Source organism: Heteronotia binoei, chromosome 15 (genome assembly GCF_032191835.1).
Source record: "Heteronotia binoei isolate CCM8104 ecotype False Entrance Well chromosome 15, APGP_CSIRO_Hbin_v1, whole genome shotgun sequence".
NCBI classification, from domain to species: domain Eukaryota; kingdom Metazoa; phylum Chordata; class Lepidosauria; order Squamata; family Gekkonidae; genus Heteronotia; species Heteronotia binoei.
Genome location: NC_083237.1, coordinates 18,649,280 through 18,657,416, shown reverse-complemented (window position 1 = coordinate 18,657,416; position 8,137 = coordinate 18,649,280).

The window sequence follows — 8,137 nt, the reverse complement described above, 5'->3', positions numbered from 1 at the left end:
GGCTCCACCCTCAAAGTACCCAGATATTTCTTGAATTGGACTTGGCAACCCTACCACCAATGGTCCCCTCCAACCTGCCAAGGCAAACTACACCCTTAAAAAACTGGGGGGGGGGGAGGCAGACCATAGCCTCCCTAGCAACAGTACTAAAACGGCCACCAATGGTCCCCTCCAACCCGCCAAGGCAAACTACTCCCTTAAAAAACGGGGGGGGGGGGGGAGGCAGACCATAGCCTCAAAATGACCACTTCAGGATCGCAGGCTAAGGTCTTTCATGCCTAACTGCCTGCACCCCTTATAGTTGGAGATGCTAGAGATGACCACCAAGCCCCTGTCCCTCCTGGCCGTCAGGGTAGCAGGCTGAGGTTTTTCACAGCTATCTGCCTGTACCCTTTATAGCTGGAGATGCTGGAGATTGACCACAGAGCCCACATCCCTCCAGGCTGTCCTCTTCCTGAAAAATAAAAAGGGGGGGAGGCAGACCACCCCACCTCTCAAGAAAACCCCCATCCAGAGACCCTTGTAGCCAGACAGCTCGCTCAAACACCAATGACCCCCCTCACAGAAAGGCTGACCACCCCAGCCCAATGCAGCTCAAACTCCCGGAGACTCAGCCAGACGCCGCTGCCAAAACGCCGCCTAAGATGATCCTCAGGCGAAGGAACGGCCCGCCGATGCAGCGACAGGCTCCTGACCTTCCAATCGGAAGAGCCTGCAACGAAGCCTCCCCGAAGCTGCTGCGCCGATCAACGACGGAGAGAACTGAGGGGAACGTGGAGCTAGCTGTTAAAGCTGCTAGCCCCGCCCCTCACATTGCGCCCCAAACGGGCGACTTCTGACTCCTCCCTCCCAGGGAGGCAAACAGCGCAGAAGCAGCCTAGCAGCTACGCTGCAAGCTGCAAGCTTCCGAATGTGCCAATGACTTATTGTGTGGAGCTCTTGCAGAGTTCTGTGCCACACCAAATCAGGGCCTTGTGGATTTTGATACTGTTTGGAGGATTTTGCATGGCTCACTATGGCTTCTACTGCTCAAAACATACATGGAATTTACAATCACATGCTAGTTATCTGCATGCATGGATTTTTACGATTCTGCAGCATTGCCCCTTTCCACAGAAAGACCATCAGTGGAACAGAGTGACGGGTGACCATGTTTTTGGAGAAGAATCTTCCTTCACTTTTGCTATTATCACAGAATCCAGCTGCATGGCCATAATGTACTGCATTTGATTTCAGATAATGGTCCACACACATTGAAAATAATGGAATAATAAATGAATATATAGCTCAGGAAAACAGCAGTTACCTGTGGAAATCACCTGGGAGCAGCCCATCTCCAGAGAGAGGGCTTGTTTTGCTGAGTAATTATATTGTCCTTGAGGGACAGGGCCACCAGATACATATACACTCTTCCTTCCTATCAAGCCTACCCATTTAAAGAGACCACAAACCTTTTAAATGCCTTCCTCTATCGGAAATAATGAAGGATAGGAGCACCTTGTTTTGGGGCTCATAAAATTGGACACCTTGGAGGTTATTTTGGGGAGAGGCAGCAGATGCTATGCTGCAATTTTGGTGCCTCTACTTCAAGGTGTTGGTATTGACATTTAAAGCCTTCTATGGTCAAGGGCCTGCCTATCTATAGGACTGTCTTTCTCTGCATGTTCCCCAGAGAGCATTGCATTCAGGGACACAAAACCTACTATCTATCTCCTGACCAAGGTAGGCCAGACTGTGTTCCACACGGGATCCCTGCGGGATCTCTCTCAATTCTGCACGGCCTGCAAAACTGAACTATTTCAACAGGCCTTCAGCATCTAAGCCAGGAGAGATGTTGTAGATGTTTGAACTGACTGTCTGACAGAACTGAGTCTGCTTGCGGAGAGGGCAGGATAGAAATCTAAAGTAATAAATAAACTTTGGTGAGCATTGTAATGCCTATGGGCACCATATTGGGGACCCCTCCCTCCTCTGTGGCATCCAGAGGTGGAATTCTAGCAGGAGCTCCTTTGGATATTAGGTCACACACCTCTGATGTAGCCAATCCTCCAGGAGCTTACAGTAGACCCTGTACTGAGAGCCCTGTAAGCTCTCCCCCATATGCCTTGGAGATTCCTTTTCTGCACTTCAATAGTATTCAATGTGATGCTTTATCCAGAAGATGATACACCATAGCACATGTGCTATTTCTTGTGTCTCCTTGGGGTGTACAGTAGTGGGGTATTAGGTAGGCTTGATAGGAAGGAAGAGTGTATATGTATCTGGTGGCCCCTGTCCCTCAAGGACAATATAATTACTCAGCAAAACAAGCTCTCTCTGGAGATGGGCTGCTCCCAGGTGATTTCCACAGGTAACCGCTGTTTTCCTGAGCTGTATATTTATTTATTGTTCCATTATTTCAATGTGTGTGAATCATTATCTGAAATCAAATGCAATACATTATGGCCATGCAGCTGAATTCTGTGATAATAGCAAAAGTGAAGGAAGATTCTTCTCCAAAAACATGGTCACCCGCCACTCTGTTCCACTGATGTTCTTTCTGTGGAAAGGGGCAATGCTGCAGAATCATAAAAATCCATGCATGCAGAAGACTAGCATGTGATTGTAAATTCCATGTATGTTTTGAGGGGTAGAAGCCATAGTGAGCCATTCAAAATCCTCCAGACAGTACCAAAATCCACAAGGCTTGATCTGGTGTGGCACAGAACTCTACAAGAGCTCCATACAATAAACCATTGGCACATCAATTTTATTGTCCTTGGGGTGTACAATAGTGGGGTATTGGGTAGACTTGATAGGAAGGAAGAGTGTATAAGTATCTGGTGGCTCTGTCCCTCAAGGACAATATAATTGTCTGCTTCGGCGGGGAGGGCGGGATACAAATAAAAATTTATTATTATTATATTATTATTAATTACTCAGCAAAACAAGCTCTCTCTCTGGAGATAGGCTGCTCCCAGGTGATTTCCACAGGTAACTGCTGTTTTCCTGAGCTATATATTTATTATTCCATTATTTTCAATGTGTGTGGATCATTATCTGAAATCAAATGTGGAAAGGGGCAATGCTACAGAATCATAAAAATCCATGCATGCAGAAAACTAGCATGTGGTTGTAAATTCCATGTATGTTTTGAGGGGTCGAAGCCATACTGAGCCACGCAAAATCCTCCAAATAGTACCAAAATCCACAAGGCCCTGATCTGGTGTGGCACAGAACTCTACAAGAGCTCCATACAATAAACCAATGGCACATCAGGGCCTTGTGGCATTTAAAATTCACTGTAAAATAGTGAGGACAAATTTGTGGTGCCTACTTCATGGAGCACATGAAAATCATACATCTGGGACTGTCATTAACAACAACAAATTATTCGTTTGTACAAAGGGATCTACATACTGCATTTGAAATTTGGTGGTGTTGTGTTGTCAAGAGCCTCCTCTTGCATGGCAAGACCTTTGTTCCATTTCACAAAGAGTTCTTTGTGAAATCCCTTGATGCAGTCTCTACTAGGAAAATGGCAAGCTCCACCGTGACCATCCATAACCTTTGACTAATTTGGGGGCTGCCTACCTGAGCAATCCAATAAACACTGAACAGGGAAAGGGTCTTGTAGTGTATCGGCAGTGCGCCAGGCCTTGCGCGACGGCGACCAGGGGGCTGGACGCCCAGCGCAAGGCACGACGAGCCCCGCCCATCACCAGCAGCGGCGGGAAGTTCAACAGGCCACTATTGGCCTGACCTGTCCAGTAGGCTGAACCGGGGTTATGTATATAAGCGGGGCCCGGCCCGCATGTTCCCTCTCTTGCAACGTGCTCCCAATAAAGAATGTTGCCCGACTTGCGTCTCCTGTTTGAGTACGTTACACTGGCGACGAAGGTGGGATCCTAGCCTCATCGGCTACGACGGAGATCGAGGGCAACCACCGACCACCACCACCGCCATGGCCACCCAGAGCGAGACCACCAGCTACATCGAGACATTCGACCCCGCCAATCCCGAGGGCTGGGAGTCCTACGCGGAGCGGGGTCGAGTTCTACCTCAGGGCCAACAAGATCACCGACGCCGGCACGAAGAGGGACGTTCTCCTAAGCGTCTGCGGGCCAGCCACGTTCGAGATCGCCAAGGGTCTCTCGGCTCCCGTCCGCCTCACGGAGAAGTCCTAAGAGGAGATCATCAGGCTCCTCACCGGCCATTTCTTGCCACAGCCTTCGAGGGTGGCCCGTCGGTTCCTGTTCCACAGAAGGGACCAGGCGGTGGGGGAATCGGCCGCCGACTACCTGGCGGCTCTCCGCAAGATCGCCGGGAACTGCAACTTCCCCCAGCTGGATGAGACCCTGGCCGATCGCTTCACGTGGGGTCTCCGCGACGAGAGGCTTCAACAGAAGCTCTTCGCCAATTAAGAGCTCACCCTACAGAGCGCCTTCAGCGAGGCTGTGGCGTTCGAGCGGACCTCGAAGACCTTCCCCCGGGGTCGGCCGGACGCCGTGCACCACGAGGACCTGGACCAGGATCGCCCAGAGGAGGGAGAAGCCCACCAGCTGCGCCGGCCACCGGCCGGCCCGCCCAACCGAGCTTCGCAGCGCCCCCGAGCGGTCCGAACGGCCCCCATCGGCGGAAAGGCCGCCTGCCCCAAGTGCGCCAGTTGCGGGGGCCCCCACGACAGGCGGGACTGCCAATACAGGACCTGGGACTGCCGGAGCTGCGGAAAGACCGGGCACATCGCGAGGGCCTGCCGGGCCAGAACGGGCCGTCGAAGGCCAGCCACACACCAAGAGTCGGCGGACTACCACTCCACCGCATCCACCTCCCTACAGGTACTGAACTTGCCCCCATGCGTCCCTAACAAAATCAAAATGGCGGTCCGCATCGAGGGCGCTTCATGCAAAATGGAGGTGGACTCGGTTCCTCCATTTCGATTATATCGGAGGAGACCCTGAGAGACCTGTGCCCCGGAGGTGGTTTCAGACAAGACCAGCGGACTTTGTTCTAAGAGACTTCCAGAAGAACCCGGTCCAGACCGCGGGGTGGGCCCGGTGAATGTAGAGCGGGGGTCCTTCAAGGGGCGGTTGGACATTTTGGTGGTCAAGCGCCAGCTAACCACCCTGTTGGAGCTGGCATGGTTTAAACCCCTGGGAATACGGCTGGAGGGGGTGGGGCAAATCCTATCCACCAGCGGGGTCGGGGACGTATGCCGAGAGTTCCCCGATGTGTTCGATGGGTCCCTAGGCAGCTACAAGGGGCCGGCCATCTCCCTACCGCTGGACCCCACAGTCCGACCCATTAGGCTCAAGGCCAGGCGGGTGCCGTTCGCGCTCAAGCCTAAGATTGAGGCAGAACTGGACCGATTAACGGCCCAGGGGGTACTGGAGCCAGTAGAGTACGCCACGTGGGAGACCCCAATAGTCACACCGTTAAGCCCAACGGAGAGGTGCGCATATGCGCCGACTACAAATGCACCATAAACAGGGCACTTCAAGACAATCCGTACCCCGTCCCGGTAGTAAGCCACGTCCTGGCGGCCCTAGCCGGGTCTAAAATCTTTGGGAAGCTGGACCTGGCACAGGCCTATCAACAGCTCCCGGTAGATGAAAAAACGGCAGAGGCCCAAACCATAGTTACTCACAGGGGGGCTTTCAGGGTGCGGAGGCTACAGTTCGGGTGTGAGCGTGGCTCCAGGGATCTTCCAAAGCATAATGGATGCTCTCCTTAAAGGAATCCCTGGAGTCCAACCGTTTTTTGACGATGTTCTAATCACCGCCCCGGACCCAGAGGAATTCAACAACCGCCTCCGAGAAGTACTCCGTCGGTTCCAGTCAGCGGGGCTCAAGGTCAAGCGGGAAAAGTTTTTACTGGGCGTCCCGCGAGTGGAGTTCCTGGGGTTCGCTGTAGACGCAGCAGGGATCCACCCAACGGAGGAGAAAACACGAGCCATTGTCCAGGCCCCAGCCCCAAAATGCAAGGCCGAACTCCAAAGCTTCTTGGGCCTATTAAATTTTTACCACATGTTCCTCCCACACAAGGCAGCCCTGGCGGAACCCCTACACAGGCTGCTAGTCTGGGGCAAACGCCAAGCCGCCGCGTTTCAGGCGGTGAAGGACACGCTGGTCTCCAATGCGGTGCTCCACCACTTTGACGAGAACCTTCCGGTCATACTGGCTTGCGACGCATCGCCATACGGGAGTGGGCGCCGTCCTCGGGCACCAACTCCCGGACGGAGGGAGGTGCCAGTAGCATATTACTCTCGCACCCTCACGCAGGCTGAGTGCAATTACGCGCAGATCGATAAGGAGGCGCTGGCCATAGTAGCGGGGGTCCACAAGTTCAATGATTATCTTTACGGGCGTAGGTTTACGATCGCCACTGACCACAAACCGCTCTTGGGTCTTCTAGCGCCGGACCGCCAAACCCCCAAATCCTGTCCCAGAGGGTACTGAGGTGGAACCAGTTCCTGAACTCCTACATGTACACTCTAGTCCACTGGGCAGGCAAATCCATGGGCCACGCAGACGCCCTCAGTAGGTTGCCGCTGCCTGAGGAGGGTCCAGACCCAGCCCCCGCGCACCATATCATGCTAGTGGAAAGCCTCCCGGAACAACCCCTACACGCGGCGGAGGTCGCCAAGGCCACTCAGAAACACAAGATACTGGCACGGGTGCTCGACTGGGTGGTGAGGGGGTGGCCGGAGGGGAACATGGGGGAGGAATTCAAACCCTACAAGACCAGGAGGGAGGAACTGACAGCCCACAAAGGGTGCCTCTTATGGGGAAGCAGGGTGGTGGTGCCGCCCCCGTTACAAAAGCGGGTATTAGAGTCCCTACACGAGACCCACTCCGGCATAGTTCGCATGAAGGCCCTGGCCAGAAGCTACGTATGGTGGCCGGGGATGGACGGGGAAATCGAGAGCTGGGTGAGGGGGTGCCAGGCCTGCCAGGAGTCGAGGCCCGATCCGCCTAGCGCACCCCACCACACGTTGGGAACCCTCCAGGAAGCCGTGGTCGAGGCTTCACCTCGATTTCGCCGGGCCCTTTCAGGGGCAAATCTTCCTGATTATCGTGGACGCCTACACCAAATGGCTGGAGGTTTTTCCTGTAGCATCCACATCCTCAGCCTCTGCCATCCGGGCCTACGCAGGGCATTATGCACCCACGGCATCCCGGACACCATCGTCTCGGATAACGGGGCGGCGTTTACCTCGGGGGAATTCCAGGCGTTCCTCCAGAGGTACCTCATCAAACACATACGGTCCGCCCCGTTCCATCCGGCCACCAACGGCCAAGCCGAGCGCATGGTGCGCACTACAAAGGAGGCCCTAAGCCGGATAGTGCAGGCAGATTGGGAACACCGGCTAGCGGCCTTCCTATTCGACAACCGGGTGATTCCCAACCCCGCCACCGGGGTGAGTCCCGCAGAACTCCTAATGGGGCGCAAGCTCATTACACGACTCGACAGGCTGCACCCAGACAGGGCTTCAGACATTCGCGGGGACCCCGAGGTCAGGGATGCAGCCCGGGGGTTCTTTGCGGGCGATCCAGTGTACACACGGAACTACGCCAGGGGCCCCGAGTGGGTGGCGGGACGAGTACTGAGGGTCACGGGTTCCCGCCACTACGACATATCCACAGAGGGGGGCCAGGTAGTAAGGCGGCACATTGACCAAATTACGCCGCCGCATAATACCGGAGGAACCAGTGGGGTGGGAAGAGGGGAAACCCAGGGAGGAGCGCCCAGGGCTCAACCGAGGACGCATCCCCCCCCCCAAATATCCCGACACCGGAAGCGGCCGGGCCGGCAGCAACCGATAGACCGGCAGAATCGGACCAGCAGCCGCGGCGACACCACCGCCAACGGAACCACCGGCAGCCGGGATCCCCCCGGAAACCCTCCGCCGGTCCACCAGGGAACGGCGACCCCCAGCTTATCTTCAAGACTATGTGCATTCACTAGGAGGGGAGGGGTGTAGTGTATCGGCAGTGCGCCAGGCCTTGCGCGACGGCGACCAGGGGGCTGGACGCCCAGCGCAAGGCACGACGAGCCCCGCCCATCACCAGCAGCGGCGGGAAGTTCAACAGGCCACTATTGGCCTGACCTGTCCAGTAGGCTGAACCGGGGTTATGTATATAAGCGGGGCGGCCCG